The sequence below is a fragment of the Symphodus melops genome (assembly GCF_947650265.1).
Source record: "Symphodus melops genome assembly, chromosome: 9".
Taxonomy (NCBI): Eukaryota; Metazoa; Chordata; class Actinopteri; order Labriformes; family Labridae; genus Symphodus; species Symphodus melops.
The window spans coordinates 15,913,234-15,930,825 of record NC_136699.1 but is presented as its reverse complement, the minus strand read 5'-3'; the positions used below and the strand labels follow the sequence as shown (position 1 = coordinate 15,930,825).

General features: G+C 40.4%; 1 protein-coding gene across 1 annotated transcript in view; it reads right to left on the bottom strand.

The window, feature by feature from the left end:
* Positions 1-10,069, bottom strand: part of nexmifb (neurite extension and migration factor b) — a 51,603-nt gene extending 41,534 nt beyond the window's left edge. The window contains exon 1 of the mRNA XM_079352142.1: positions 9,437-10,069. The gene's annotated coding sequence lies outside the window, so the exon portion shown is untranslated. The remainder of the gene's footprint in view (positions 1-9,436) is intronic.
* Between the last annotated feature and the right edge of the window lie 7,523 nt (positions 10,070-17,592).

The window sequence follows — 17,592 nt, the reverse complement described above, 5'->3', positions numbered from 1 at the left end:
CTGGGGTGTGTTGCTGTCAGGTTTGCCAGTGTGAGCGGACCGAGGCGGTGGGTTCTGCTTAAGACAGAGTATTGGACAAACACAAACAAACGAGGCAGCGGCCACTGTGACTCAGTGCTCTAATGAACCAGCGTATTGACTTGCTGGCTTTCTCTCTCTGCCTCCACGTCTCTCTCTCTCTCTCTCTCTCTCTCTCCCTCTCTCTCACACACACACACACACTGCCATGCTCGCTCGCTCTCTCTCTCTCCCCGTCTACCGTGTTTGTATGGATCCCAGCTGCCACTCGGAATACCAATTACTGTAGGCCCAGGAGTGGGGGAAGGAGAGGGAGAGGGAATGAGAAAGAGGGAAGGCTGGAGTAAAAGAAAGGAGAGAAGGAGGTTAGGAAAGAAAGGGGGGAAGCAGATGAGAGAAGAAATGGAAGGGAAGGAAGGGCTTGTCCTCACTTGGTGGCCAGAAAAAGAGTCGAGAGTGATGATGAGGAGGGGGAGTGGGGGGGGGGGGGGGGGGGGGGGGGGTGTCTTCATCTCTGATGTGGTGGCACCTTGCAATGAGGGAAAATCAAAAAGTGTCTCTGTGTGAGACACTTGCATCCCTGATGCTGTGACACCCTTACAGCTCACACACAGGGAGGGAAAATCAAAGGGGACCTCTTTGTGGTCTGCCATAAATGGGTGCAGTCCCCCACCCCACACCCCTACGCAGGAAGGAAAAGACGATGCCGAGTGCGAGTGTCTCACATGCAAAAGTAACATGTTCCCTGTAAATCTCATGGACGAAGCTTGCCGTTACGTCCCCCATTACAAGATATTTGTATTTGATTAAGAGGATTTGGACAGAGGAGATCATCTGGTTCTTGTGACACTCCGTTTCTGCCTCTCCCGTTTCTCTTCTCCTCCCCAACTGCTGCAACAATTCTCATGACAACCATAATGAGCATGCTCACATTCTGCACGATACCACTAATTTGAGAAATTTTCAGCACAAAGACATAATTAGACAAACTAATTAGACGAAGACTTCGCTGCACAGAGATCCTCCGCAGTTCAACTCATCCGCCTACCTGCCGATGACTAAAATAGGAAGCAGCCTTCAAGCCCATCCAAGCTTATTCCTCTCAGTTAGTGCGCTGAGATGTTTGTGAGATGGCGCACAAGGGAGAATAACATGATCCCTCCCGAGGGCTGCAGCCGCTCCTCAGCAGCAGTACAGCAGAGTCTTTGTTGTGGCTTTAGTGTGACACAGGGCTAACAGGTCTTACCCAGCCACAGATTGTCCTCCTATTTATATCCAAGGCAGCAACATCATCTAGATACAGCAAGAAAAAAAAAAGGCTGACTGAGGACAATACATGGAGACCAAAAGCTTTACCTTTAAGATGTAAAAAGAAATCAGAGAGTGACTAGTCAAATGTGCCAAACACTTTAAAATACACAGTCTGAGGTGTTGGTGGTGAGCTATAGGTGAAGTGGGTGGTTTTCTAATGAAGAATATGAGAAGAGTACTCAGAGAGTGTGAGAGGCGAGGGAAGTAGAAAGGTAATTGATTTTAAAAGTGATGGGAAAACCCACAGGTCTCAGGAGGGAGCAGCAGAACCGTCTCAACGGATACAGAAAACCCCAGCTGCCTCCCAGAATAATGGAATTAATTCTTGCTCTGGTTTAAATACATGTTATAATGGGAGCTTAAATTAACATTTCCTAAACCCCCTAGAGATGAAGTCAAAGTGTAAATTGTTACAAAATGTTTTACTTTTCTCTAGACAATGGAGCCTTTGTCCTGTGAATATATTTTCCTCATAGGCATGCTGCATTATCCAAATAGTAGTGTTAGCTCATTATCATTTTTGTACAGTGCAAGATGGAAAAAACAAACAGAATAATTGTATTATTTTATGAATGCAGAATTACTGGTGCATGCACAAAAACAAAACTCATTGCTCACATCAAAGCTCAGGGGTGCAGTGCATATACGTACTCATTTATATTTTCAGCTGGCGTCCTTTCACAGCACTCACTGAGGTCTCAGTTGTTTTGGGCAGCTTTGTAAGATAATAAGGGCAAGAGAAGGACGAAGGTTTCTTATTGCTAATTTTCTGTCATGTTGCTTGGTCGAGTTAGACTCGATGCACCTGGGGATTAAGAGTCAGCACAGAGGGCCTCTGTAAGCACTAGCTGCCCCTGAAAAAAGATCATTTAAACACACACCACATCACACACAAACACTATGCACATATATACCTTCCCCTTCCTCTCCAGAGGCTTCATAACTGCAGTCCAAACACTACAGCAGCAGCATACATCTTTAATAGCGAGTGTTAAACCTATTAGATCATAAAGCCGTAAAGTATGCACACCCACTGTACACTATAGCTCTCCCATGACAAAGAGTTTCTCTCAATGGAATAACCGGCATGAATAAATCACAAATAGTGCACACAAAAGGCAAAAGGAGTGCTGATGCATGAGTACATAAATAAATATATATATGAACATCCCAGAGACGGATCTCAAAGGATCAGGTTATACACAACGTCATTAGAATATAAAAAGGAAAATACCTGGTGTTTCTCAAACAGTATTTCGCCACCATACATGACAAAGACTTCAGTGTTTCTAAAAAAAGAGCGAACGAAGGACTCACACAGACTGCTGGACACTTCAGGTGAGGGTGATGCATCGAGTCTCTGCAGCATTTTCATCAGCAGTCTCTTCAAAGAGTGATCTGATGTCAAGGATTATTTACGCTTAACTACCTCAAAAGTCTTTGATAAAGTTTTTCATCCATTTAATAAAGGCCAAACCTCAAAGTCTGGTCTTCAACAAAGCAAAAAGTTCATGTTATGTCCTTGTTATATATTCATTTGTTGTTGGTTTTCTTAGACTTAATTCCTTTTCTATCCATAAAGTACAACCAGATCAAATAGAGATTGCTTGTTTTGTCTGAAGTAATGGTCCAACGTAAATGGAACATGGTAAGGAGTAGATCCATGTGAAAAAGAGTATTTCTGTTAATTAGCTCATCATTTACCCTTAGTTAAACAGGAACAGACTGAATACAACTTTACTTCAAAGAGGGCAGTTTACCAAACAATTACCTGAGGTTGAACTCAAGCAATAAAACAAATGGTAAGAAATGAAGTGAAGCCTCATAACAGTTATTACTCAGAATCAGTCGAAGGATCAGCCGTGAGTGCTTTAAAAAATGTTTCATACGACCGAGCTCCTTATTTAATTGGGAATTATGCAGCATCAGCTAAAATGTTTCTTTTTAACAGAATCAGCAAAACAAGCATCCATTTCACACGCAAAAAACCTGCTTCTTGAACATAATCAAATTGTTGTCATTTTTACAGCAACAAAAAACAAAGCTTAACATCACCACCAAACATGGCACACACAGAGGCAGCCTGAAAATAATTCAGAAAAATACAGATCTGATGAATTCCTTCAGTACACAAAATACTACAGAGAATCTCTGAGGCTTTGTGTGACTAAATGATGAATTAGCTCTTTTATCAGCAGCGGCTACGCTGAGGTGCATATTTGACTCCTCCTGGAGTGCATTTTAGTGACTCTGCTGTGAAATGCGGTCTGTATTCTGACAGTGTCACTGAATGATGACTTTAGGAAATGGGTTAGAAGAGCATTGAGAGATAGTGAGATGAAAAATATGCATTTGCACATGACGGAGCTTCGGCACGTCAGTGAGCGTTGCTGTCAGGGGTGAAGCAAGCACCCTGGCCCTTCATGTTGCTTTATGCTACAATTAGCAGCTTCTTTATGACAGCTAAGACTGGGTCAGTGTCATAATGCAAAACAAATATGTGTGAATGCGTGTGTGAAAATGAGAGACATAACTGGAGTCATAAATCTCCAGAGCTGAAAGAAACGCTCACAGATAACAGGCAAGCAAACAGGAAAACACACAGCTGAACATCCTACAAGTCAAAGAGCCACAGTACACACTTCACGCACTCTTTTGCGATGCATCAGAGATGAGAAGTCCTAATTATTATTTCCATTGTGCCCCACTCCTGTGACAAGGACCACTAGCTGTGAATGATTATAATTATTACTTGTAGTAGAATAGCAGTCATGCTGTTGTATCATCAGCAACATCATCCAACAGATCAGGGTCAAATCCAAATTGATATTCATGTATGCAATTCAATTCACAATCTCGGATTTTAAGATATTCAAAAAACATTTCTCATTTGACTCCTGCTTAGATGTGTCGTGCATGGATTATGTTTTGCCTGGGGCGTGCAATGGTAAATCGAAAAGTAAAGCACCAGTCGTCAGCTGACTGTATCTGACGAGAAGACTATTGCATCTGCTCAACAGGCTTTTGTCGTCTCGCGCTCTACATCAACGGCAACGTGTGATGAAACAGCTATTCCATTCAATTATCACTAATGTTTGATTAGGGCACGAATGGTGCAGTCTCTACACACAGTAGCACAATTAAAGTGAAATGAATTACGACAAATCATATGCCCAACGCAAGCAGTGCAATAGATTTCAAACGCTCAACTTGTACGCTGTGAAAAGATTTGCAGCAAAATATAGCCTGTCTTGTATTTGCACATAAATTCAAAACATCGTTTAGAGTAGAAAACAAGCCTGTCTTGAATGGCTGGTAATTATGTACAGCAACAAATAAAGCGTGGTTCCTTTCTGAGGCTCTGCTGCCTTGTTAAGTGGTGAACAGACAAAACAGCATTTAGAAAATGAAAGGTGCAGGGAAACATCCAGGGCACAGCGAGCTTCTCTCCCATTAGAAACAGCTCCGTCAGTCTGTCTCACCGCCGTTTGTTTGTTCCAACTGGCAGCGCTGGGAGGACGCACCCTGAACCCCCACAACCAACAGTAACTATGTCTCTCTCTTTTTTCTGTCCCCTCTTCCATCCGCACACTTTTCCTCTAATCTTCCCACCACTCCCCCCCCCCCCCTCCTTTTCTTCTGCAGCTCTTCTGTTTTCTCCACACTGTATACATCCTTCCTATGTTTTGTTCCTTTTTTTCATCATCAACCCCTTTTTTCATCTCCCTACCCTCGTTTTTTTTCCATGCACCAAATCAAAGATAAGGCTAATGAAGGTAGTCTTTTTTTAAATCCTGAATCCAGGATGCTGAAAGTTCAGACGCCCAGCAAAACATGGACATGCAGCATCTTACAAAACAGAGAAATAAAGTTCAAATTAGACAAGAGGCGATGAATCTATTAGTGCTATTATATAACAAAAAGCTAGATGTTATTGTCACTGTGTGCACCATTACAAAGGGAACACTACATGGGAGCACGCTGTGTAAAACCAATTAAAATCCAGCCCCGTCATATTCCTCCCTTCCGAGTCATGTTGTGAATATGTCGCTTTCACACCATTCACGCCAGTGCACCTGTGTCCGTGCATTAAATCCCCTCCTCTTTCCTGCTTCTCCTTTTCAAAAACAGCGTCACAATCTTGCTATCTGCTACGAGTATCCTAAGAGTTGGAAAAATGAGGGGGCCCACGAGAGTGCGAGAAGAAACTGGGGAAATTTCACATTATCTAACCATCTGCAATAATATGAGTGGTTCTGTATAATGGGTCTGATGTGGAAGCAGGAAATGAGCTATGAAACGTCAAGCCTGTGTGCGCATGGTCCCAGTGGCCACCACCAGCCTACACATTGGTATCAAACAGGCAATGCCAAAAAGTGGTTTAATAGATCCAGGTTTGATTGGACTTCCATTGATGACACAAATCCTGATGCATTAGTTTAATTATCCTGGAAACACAAATTCCTCAACACTGGACTTATTATCCAGCTGCTTTTCTGTATTTTTTAAACCTCCCATCCTGAAAGTATCCATCCACAGGAATGTCTCTGATAATTCTTGTTAGGCGTATGATGGTTTCAGTTTTACTAATTGAGCCGCTTGGAATAAATGACTTTAGAGAAAGAGGAGAAGCCTTTCACCCCCCCCCAAAAGTGCTGGGTCCCACCCAGATTCTATATAGGAGCATGTCCATTTTTACCAGGCCTCCAAGTGCAGAGCAGCCTCAGTTTAGAGAGAAGAGGGAGGAGGTGGTGATGGTGGCTGCGGTGGGGGGCACAAATCCCCCTGCAGAGCGCCGGTGCAAGACAACCACAGGCAGCCTCTGCTCACATCCTCACCCAGCTGAATCACACATCAACTGCTCTGTCAATGCCGAAATTTAAAAGCCAATAAAGATGGAGATCTTTAATGTCTTCCTGATCGCGCCGTTTTTAATTCATTCCATGACTGCGCTGTAACAGTTTCGCCTCAGTGCTTCACGCCTCGCACTGACACACATTTACTAAAAACGGGCCATTCTTTAAAGTAGATTAGCACAGTTTGCCTGTCAGCTACAGATGTAATTTTTGCCTCGCTCAGCCACTTTGTGTTTATGTTTGTGCAGAAGAATGTGTTTGTGTGTGTGTGTGTGTGTGTGCATGAGTATGCCAGTAGCGTGTGACTAGAAATGTGTGTCTCTCTTCCTGGAACAGTTCCCGTCTGGGGGGGGGGGGGGGGGGGGGGGAGAGAGCAGGCAGCAAAGAGCTCAGCAGCGCCTCAGTCCCTCAGGACACACTGAAGCTCTGTGCTCGCGGTCATGAAAAGCAATCAGAGCCCAGCCTTCTCCCCTGGACTTACCTCTGTCTTTAATTACAGAATGCAGCAGCAGCACAGAGAACGAGTGCCTCTGCTGGGCCACAGCCAGCATGTCACAGCCCCAACACAGGGACTGGGGCCGACGCAGCAGGCCTCTGCATACACTGACCTGACATTAAACTTACAGACGGTCCTGATGTGCTCAGCGTGCTTCTACACAGACGAGGACAGAGCAAAGGTGCTTCAATACTGTAGTGATACAATGTGCGGGGAGAAGCTGCAGACAAAAAAAAAAAAAAACACAGTGGGACTCTGTATTGACAGGGAAATCCCTTTCTGTATGCTTAATGAGATATTCTCTCCTATGCACCCTTGTAAAAGAAAGGTTTTATACATTCTAGCCGCTTAATACTAAAAAAGACAAAACGTGCGTTACTGCAGTACTGTAGCATTTCTTCTATTCATTCTCTTATAAAGATTAGAAAATAAACATGAATCGATATTTTTTCTTCATTTATGAGAAACCACTTAACATGGTAAGAAAAAAAGGACAATTGATGGGGGATCGGTGCATTCAGCATAATCGACAATCTCTCCTACTCGACAGACATGCTGGTAGTAAGAGGCCCAACACATGTGCCTAAGGCTGAAGCAGAGGAGAAGCCATAGAGCACACATGGGCAGGGGAAGATAAGAGGCTATGTACACAAGCTGCTGGTTTTTTATTGCAGCAACTGAATGCTCGGATAGCATTTTAAACACATTTCCAGAAAAACCTTCCAGTGCTGTCCTTGCTACAATGGAGCAGAGCCATGTTGTTGAAACATGTCTTTGGGCTCAATTTCTCACCAGATTTCAACTGAACGCAGAATGGCACATTCTGCGAGCAGAAATATTCAATGGAAAACGATGTGAGGACAAACGCTTTGGGAGTCTTGGTGGCACATAAAAGACAACGTTTTTTTTTTATATTTTGAATATTTACATTGCCACATCTACTGTATAGTCCCAAAACAATGCCAGAGACAGGAGGCCCTCTCCACAAGTCATACAGCCTCAGAGTCTTTGGTGTGACGGTACACATGATAACACATGATAATGACTCCCACATCAACATGTCAACTCAATTTGGCCCTCTTATAGGCTCTCTTTGACTCAATCAATGCATGGTCTTCCATCTGTTTTACACTGCTGTCTTCACATTAGAGGGCAGTGACAGTCATTTTACTAAAAGCTCACAACAACTGCCCCCACGAGGCTCCATTTACACTCTGTTTTAAACGCATTATCCAACAAGGACCAGAATGCAGACTGAAAAGTACAATAGGTTTCACAAAACATTTTTTTTAAGTAAATCAGCCATCAAAAACCTAAGTTGTGGCCATATGGTCAACGTTTCACATTACTTTTTTTTTTTTTTTTTTTTAGCAAATCAACCAATATGGACCCAAGTGCATGCAGAAGAATGCAAAATGTTCCACCTTCAAAAATGCTCAAACAAATCATCCCAAACGAATGCAACGAACGAAGTCCACAACATCGCAACTGTGACTGCCTCAAATAGTGTCACATTACAGGTTCATTTTTAAGCTAATCTTCAGACAAGGAACCAAATGCAGACCAAAAACAAACATGTCCTGAATTAACCTCAACTTTTGATTTTCAGCAGTCTTCCAACAACAACAACCAGGTGCAGAGTGAACAGTGATCAGCACTTCAGTGAATACTAGTATAATATAAGCTTCAAAACTTTAAGCAAACCAAGTCATTTTACATCAGTAACTTGCAAGTAAAGATCATGAATGTGGCACCTGTTCTTATTTATTGGGTAAAAATCACATTTTAAGTATTCCAATAACGATCAGCCAGCTTGTTAAAATATAATCTAATTAAGTTCCATTTCCAAACAAAGTTAACAAGTGACTCTAAGACCTGCTGAATTAGAACACAGAGGCTGATCATATGGACTGCAGCTTATTATTCAACATACACAGCTTGTCTGGCTCGCACTGTGGTGCCTGGGACATCCAGTAAATATCTGTCATGAGGCATCCTTTATGGGGAGCACAGACACAGTAAGCTACTGATCTAGTGACCCAACAGTGTAGGCATTCACAAATGGCCCGCTGCACCTGTGCGTGCTCTGCTAACGTCATGTTAAGGCCAGCTTTGAGGAATTTGGGCTATTAAAAAAAAACCCGTTTATGAATCCTTTATTTGTCTTATCACAGTGGAGGGGCCTAGCCGTAAGATGATGTGTTATCCCATTGGGTTTCTATAGCCCATTCATGAATTATTCAATAGTTTGGACTGTAAATTATCCTCCTTTTATTCATTTCTTATTCATTTTTTGGGGCAGCACTATTCGGGATGCACATAACGTTGATTCAAAATGACGTCCACACACAGGCCACTGTTTGTCTTCAAAACATACAAACAGAGCTTCAATATGAACAACCACACGTGGCATCTGTACTTCGGTTTATTTTCAGAGCATAACGCGAATAAGTCGTCGCCTGTGCTGTATGAAGTGGGGGTATTTTTTTTCGCTGGGAATAGGCAGCCTAATCGATGGAGCAGAGACGAATGAATGTAGGCTACGACAGCTGTCCCGGGGAGGCAGGGGAGAAACCACCGCATGCTTGGTATTTTCTCCCTTTGAATAAAAACGTCCGATCAGATCAAATCAAAGCAAAGTGGGGATTATAAATGAGTGTGTGTTAGAAATAAGTTGTCATGTGCATACCTCACAGTGCTCGCTCCCCATATTCACATACAAACGGCACAGCATAATAACGTCTTCTCTGCCTACCGTCAGAGCGTCTGCGCCCAAACTGCGTTTTTCCCTCGCCGCAATGGGATCCTCCTCAGCCGCTTCGGACAGTATCAGAGATGCGTCTTTCCCCCGAAATGCAAACACTTTCCCTGCATGTTCCCCCCACCCCACCCTCCCTCGTCCCCGCCACCACCAGCAGCAGCAGCCCGGGCCTCTAGTGATAGCAGGTGGACGCGCCTCTCAATGATGGAGACAGCGCGACTCTCCTCTCCCCCGCCGCTCCATTTTCAATTACGGAAGAATTCGTATTCCAGGAAACGCGCTATCGGGCAGCCAGCATGTCCTAATATCGCCTCTTTTCTCGGGACAAACAGGGGCCGTCGCTTCTTAAACTCCCGATCCGCGGCGCCCCCTCGCCTGTTATCTACCTTTTACGAGATGCTTGATGTTGCCATTGTCACGGCGTATTTTTTCTTCCTTTTTTTTTTTTTTTTTTTTTTTTTTTTTTGCAGCTGGACCTCTCCCCCTCCTTGCGACGCGCAGTCTCGTAGGCGCGCACTTTGCCTGCTCCCCCTCCGATTCTTCTCGGTCCGACCTATGAGCGCGCGCAGCCAGCCGACGCAGGGCCACGCACTGCTTTGACGGACGCGCTGAGCAAATCAGGTAGCCCACTCCAAATAGGACTGTATCATAACAGGGCAACTGCAATGACATGAATAATGAATACGCTACTCGTGTATGCCGGGGATGGATGATAGGCCCACTCACAACACTAAGCAGTAAGATTGACTTAAGGTCTCTTTCTCGCTTTCTCTGTTATTGGATCTCCATACTATATTCCAAAACGTATTAAATTCACTCAAGTTATCCGTTTAACAAATAATCTATAATAAATAAAAAGTGCGTATTAATAGTAAATGAGTTTTTTGCCTGTATGTTCTCAATTCTGAAGTTTGTTTGTCACATGAGAACTATAAGTGTTAAGCGTGATAATCGTGCATGTCAGTCAGTGGAGAGCAGGATGAAAATATGTACATGTTGTACATGTTTACTCCGGGATTTTTCATGTACAGTCTGCAATATAAAAAAAAAATACTATTGAAAATTAGAGTCTAATTAGTTGACTAATTGCAATGAAGATCAACATATTTGATGACTACATCAATTGTGAGTGATTGTTCATCAAAGATGCAGAATGTTTGTGCCTCCATTGTAATGTAACTGTTATTTTTAATGTCATATTTGTCTTTGTTCCTTTTAACAGAACCTTTATCACAAGATATTAGGCTAATTATGCTCAAACTTTTTTGTAAAGTAATGATTATACAGATGATTATTTTTTCCATCAAGTTTTTCAAGACAAATCTGTTGAAACTTTCCCATCACATGTCCCCTAGTTAACATATTTGCACTGCTTGTCCATCTCTATAACCTGCAGTCAAACTTGATAAATATTCAGTTTACCTCAAGAACTGTGGATAGGGATGCATGAGTCAGCACTCAGGCAAGCAAAACCCTGCTAAACTGACAACACTCAAGGAATTATGTTGCATGAACACATCTGGAAAACAAGGGTTCAATAACTGAAGCTAGATATAAATATAAAATAATGCAAATAATGTTTGAGGTTGGTAAGTGTTTCCTGGGGTAGTATTTTGAAATGAAAATCAAGTGTCCAATGAAAAGAAATCAAAGCGTATATCAATAATTTCAATGTTTCAATTAGAGATAACAACAGTTAAAGGAAGGGACAAGAGAAGAGCTCAGCAGTGGGGAGGTAGGATGTCTCAGTCAAAGCACTGTATATTAAAGATACACAAGCGCTAAAAAATAAAGGAAACTGTCACATTTCAGGAAAAAAATAAAAACTTACTCAACTTAACTTAATCCAACAGAACAGAAAACTGGAAGCCACCAGGAATCACAAAGAACATTAAACGGCAAAATCCGACATCCGACTGGTACAAAAAACACAATGAACTGACACACATAGAGACTAAACCCCTATAATAGGGGTAATCAAACACAGGTGAGACTGGTTACACAGGTAAAGACAGGGCAATCAGACAGGAAACAATACTACAGTCATCATAGAAGGAGACAAGGATACAAAATAATAAGACAGGAAACACTAAAGACTAGAACTAAATATTAATCATAAAACACTTAAGACTGAACTAAGAAACATTAAACACCAAACTGGTTCATTTCCCAGTACAGACCAATGCATAACAGTAATACAAAAAAAAAAAAAAAAAACATTTGAATCAACATTTTTTTGATTGACTTTTTTATTAGTTAACTATATCAATAATGAACTCATTCAGTGTATTTAGTAATGCATGTATTTTAGCTTTAAAAGTCTTTCTTTGGTTACAAATAATAAGACATCTCGATGTCCTTCAGCCCCAGCATTAGTGGAGTGGAAGTCTGTTTTTAATCTTAATAAGTAAATTAAAAAAATGTGAAGTAAAGGGTTGACTTCCTGTCACTTGATTGAGCTGTAATAGCCTCCACTAAAGATAGAAATAAGACAGAAATTGTCCTTCTGCCGTGGCTCGGTCATGCACATCATTACTGCTATCACATGGTAAGATTGATTGGTATGTGTTATCGTTATTGAGCTTGTGGTCTTTGTCAATACACATAAACACATACACAAACATAAACACACAAAGAAAATGACTCTTGAAATAGATGTGGAGCATTTATTTTATAATCTGTTCACTCTTCCTCTTGAATTATAAGATGATGAAGAGCAACTCCATAGTAACACACATTTTATCCACATTTCTTAAAAGGTTTCTTACACCTGACCATCATTACTTAACTTTTAAGGACACATCAGCAAGTTGCTATCATTGCAGAGTTTCTTTGTGACTTTACAGGAAACAGGTATCTCATCTACAGTGAGATAACGCTCCATTAAAACTATAGAGTCAGCTATATAACTGAACACAGATGATAGGACAATAGTTGCGGCATCTCAATCACAAGGCTTTGTTTGCATAAGTGAGACATACAATAAGTCACGACTCTGTGTTTGTCTCTGACATATGTGACCTCTTGAATGTATGTTGCAGTAGTAAATTATTTCACTGGAGTGTAACAGCAATAAAAACAAATATAAAGGAGTAGAACAGTTACATTTTATTTGTGTTTCTGTATCACAGAATCACTAACAAATTCCCTTAAAATGATGTAAAAACAAGTCACAGCTGGAGGCTTTGCAGGTCCAATTTTTTTTAACACTGACGTAAAAAAATCATGTTTTGTGTTTTGTGTGTTTTTCTAAGTTTTTTGTTGTTGTTGCACAATTTGAAGGATTGCAGTTGTATATAAGTTATGAGTCAAAGATTACTCCTTCTCTTTTGTTATGATGTAAAACCGTTGTAATGTAAAAACATTGTAGATCAGATAAGGCACAATATTTATTTTACCAAATGTCATTTACAGTGATCATTGGGTTAGTTTTGTTGAACTTATAGTTTTCGTTTTTCATTTTTTGATTACTTTTAAGTCATGCAGAAGTTTGTACAACAAAAAAATGTTTTATTTCAGTGGAACAGTCTGTATCTGTAACTCAAGCAATGTCCAGACATGAGGCACTTTAAAAAGGGTTATAAAAAGAGGTACAGGGATAAAGAAGGGTTTTGATAGTGTTTACATTATCAGGTGTTTACAGGGATTATTGCTTACATATTTATTTCTATATTTAAAATAAAAGGTTTTGTCTTTTTCCTTTTTTTTCCTTTTGGCTACTCAAAACAAGATTGGGTTCCCATGTAAATATATATACTTGTTTAAGGGTATGTGGGAGTTTACACACTTACTTGTATATATTTATATTGTTTCTTGTGAATGTATGTGTATACACATATACTGTATATATGTATATATACTGTATATACATAATAATATGGTACAACAGTACATTTTAAACTTAAAAATGTACACGTAAAAACATTACAAAAAACTATACTAAGATTAATATAAAAAGTATAAATTAATGGAGAAAGGGTTGGGAATTTCCCTCGGGATCAATAAAGTATCTATCTATCTATCTATCTATCTATCTATCTATCTATCTATCTATCTATCTATCTATTAAAATGGGAAAAAAATCATGGACAACTCGTCTAACCCCCTGCATGACACTGTGGGGTCTCTGAGCAGCAGACTGAGACACCCACCCTTCAAGACAGGTCGTTTATTCCATCTGCAGTCAGACTGTTTAACAGCATCACCGCCACATGACTCTTAATGATAATCATCAATATCATTAATGCTGCACACTGTTTGTTTTTAATCTGATCTGAACTGTCTTTCCACAAGTGAAAGTGTACAGTACATAGTGTTTATGCATTGTATTTTTCAATTCTATTAATTAAAGTAAACTGTGTCATTGCTGTTTTTGAAACTTTTTTTTTGCGATTGATGCTGTTTATATTTCCTGTTATCCTGTTTTTTGTAGCTGCTGTAACAACCAAATTTCAATTAATTTTAATTATCAATAAAGTTTATCCTCATCCTTATCCTTATGATGTTTTTCTTTGTTTCCATTTTTAAGTTTTCTTTTCTTTTCTTCTCTCTTTTTTCTTCTTTATTACACACGTCCAAAATAAACTTAAAACTCAGAAATTCCAGATAAATTCTAAATCGAGTTGAATTAGAGATAAGAAATTAGATTAAACATGAGAATGCAGAATGACAGCTGTATGCCTGAATCAGGATTGTGTTGGTTGATGGTTTGAACTGAACTCAGAATGTAAATTTGTCAAATGTTGGACTATATTGCCCATCAGGTCAGACAGCCTTCAATAAGATTATGAAACCTGCCTGCATCCATCTTTGTTTAAGCATCACTGTGTCTTATAGTTTCAGAAGAGGCCATTTTGTCCGATCTGTCTGCTCAGTTTGAGATTCAAGAAGTGGCCCCGAACTGTAAAAGCTGGTGCAAACGAGTACATGTGAATCCACCTGAAAAGCAAAGTACGACAACCAAAACAAACACATTTATCCTCCTCTGCAGGCTTCCACCATCATCATTTATAGACTTGTCAGATTGTTGCAGCATTATATACACCCATCTTTTAGAAAGGCTGATGACAAACTAAAATAAAAGATGTCCTTTTGTGTCAGACAGTAGTTATGATGACATCATCCAGCCACAGACCCTGGAGCGGCTTCATACAGTGATTAATGGAACAATTCCCGTCGGACTCTTTGACAGTTGCCAAAGTCATTTAACTGGAACACAGGGACACTTTTGAATCACAGCTCTCAGAGTTACATCTGAGACCTCTAATGACCTCACCAGATCTGTTTAAGGAGACACAATTTTGACATGTCTATAGTTTTTGGTATTTTATTTTGAGGTCTTAAAATAAGGTGAGGTCGGCAGCTTACAAAACATAGAAAGATTCTTGCAGAGGTCACAACTTTTCAAACTGGTGGGATCGTAACTCTAGGAAAAAAATAATTTATAGTGACCTTTAAAGCCAGAAACCACTAAACCAATTTGTTTTTATTTATTTTTTGTAAGGGAAGATTATCTTCTTTGCCTGTGAGTGATGAACACATTTAAATTCAGAGGATATTTAGAAGTTTCTTTTCACTGCAGCAAGCACAGTGTAAACATTACAAGTGTGTTGCCTAGTTTTTCCAGGCTCTGCTCAGAAGTTGCATCATCTGAATCATGCTGCATGTTTGCAGAGATGCAACAAGCCTGATAGCTGTGTTTATTGACTTTAAAAGGATCAGCCTTGATGAATGTGAATATTTATCCTCATTTTGACCAGGAGCATTGATAGGAGTACACAGGGATTACGCACATAAATTTACACTCCTACACAAAACGGTGGAAATAACTACATCTTCTTTGAGGCAGCAATGCATATTTATCAAGACATAATCGCCCTTGGCTACACACCAGTTTTACTGTAGTGAAATGGGAGTGAGCTGACTGTCTGGTGCAGAGGGATCACCCTAAAGTCTCAGTCTACTCTATTATTATCAAGAAGGAGAGTGGCCATGCAGGGGTCATCAGGGATTTGGCGTGAGTGGCTGAAGTCCTCATATCACCTCTGGACTCTGTGGGCAGCTTTCATGGTAGCAGTGATGCTGCTCTTTGGGCACGTTTGATGCTTTACATAATAAATCCATGACTGAATCACCATGCGGAATATGATAAAGCCATGTAGAAAGAAAATGTTCAATTGAGCTTATTCACATTTTTCTTTATCGTCTTGCTCCAGATTGGAAGCTGACATGCTATTTTAAAGTACTGCTGTGTTTCAGTTCTTATAGACATATTTTCCTTTTCCATTGGAAAATAGAGATACATTTGAAAAAGGGGAGGAGGGGGGGGGGGATATATGTAGCCAAATGTGGCTTAACAGCTACTGTATTTTAGATCACAGATTTCTAAAATCAGTCGATAACGGCTGTTAGCATCAAGCCACCTCTGAGCTTATATTACCATTTAGCTAGAAAGTAGTTCTACAACATAGTTTGAAATGCAGACTTTTTTTTATGTTATTTAAGCTTGTCATTAAAAGTTCAGTGGAAATACAAACTTGTTAATTTTAGCAAGAAAATGAATGAATGCTGGCCTTAGCTGCTGTCAAACCATAGCTAATGGGTTTGTCAAATCGGGTATTGTTCCTCGGACTTAGCCTCAATTGTTTTAAATTTCAATCTTCATGTATGTCGCTCATTTATCCAGAAGCCTTGAAATTACATCATTTGTGAAATATGCTAAATGTTTATATGACGTACAACTTCAAACACAGCAGAGTAACATTATACTAGCATTTGAGCTTCCCACCCTGAGCGACACATCAGAGGAAAGTGGCCGCTGTGTGGCAATAGTGAATAAGCACTTATCATCCTATCTGCATGTTCTTTGAAAATGTCTCCTTCAGCATAAGGTCGTGGTTTTCATCAGGGGCTGACTTTCCTGCTGGGGTCCATATTAGATGCATTATTAAATGCCTTTGTGTGCCTGTCCTTTCTGTGCCTGTACAACTCTGAATGGTAAACAGGGAGATGGCCACCTCATTACCTCATGAAAACATGCACACAAGCACAACAGGACTGATCACATGCTCACCATGCAGAACAATCAAGGGTCATTGAACAATAGATTATTTAGAGCTGTTTTAAAATATAAATAGCCAAAAAGAAATACAAGTATATCTTCGATTGCTCAGTCGCTTCAATACTGGAGTGTTCTGTCCTTGAACGTTTCAAACACACACAAAGCTTTGCCTCAGGAAAAGCTGAAATATATCAGCTCTGTGTATTATGTGAGACTTCTCACATAATGACAGCAGATCATAGTGAATTATGTTCACTGAATAATTAGCAAATAACCTGTTCAGGGCAGCAGCTGAAGGTTGTTGGGAGACGCTAATGAATAGTCTCATAATCTCATCCTAGGTTAGATTAGAGGATGCCATTACCATCAACTCATCAGCCTGGACATCTGACGCATGAAAGGAGAGCTATCCAACCAGTAATCATCCAGTTGCTTTCCTTTTAAGCAGGGCTCTATCAAAGTCTACTTTCATCTATAATGTGTGACTTCCTCAGGAGGTGTGTGTGTGTGTGCGTGTGTGTGTGTGAATGGGAGGGGGGTTCACTTTGCAACGCAGCAGGGTTTGGTCTGTCACACTTTTCCAAATGTGTTTTGTTAATATCGGTTTCAATTATTATCCCGCCGAAAGGGATCGGAAATGTGGTCTAATGTATTTGGTCCCAGAGTGGGATCTGCAGAGAGCTGCGGGGGTTCTTGAGGGGGATTTACTGCCATTATGTTCACGAGAAAATGAAAACGATGAGAATGTGTAAAGATTGAAAAGGAAGCCGATCAATAACCTGAACCCCCCCGCCCCCCCCCCCACCACCACAAAATCACCTCTTTGCTTTACATTAAATGTAAAAAGTTAATATACGTAAATCAGGGAACACATCTTCTCTTTCCCGTACTTTCAAGTGAGATATGCTGAAAATTGCATTGGAAAGCAAACAGGGAGCCTAAATATTTTCAAAATGTAAACAAAAAAAAGTCATATACAGTATGTCATTTTTTAACTATTTAAAATGGCGGTCACAGCAGGATTTTTGTGAGATCTAATATTGTTTACATATTCTGAAATGTTGTCTTGAAATTATGTTTAAATGTTTTT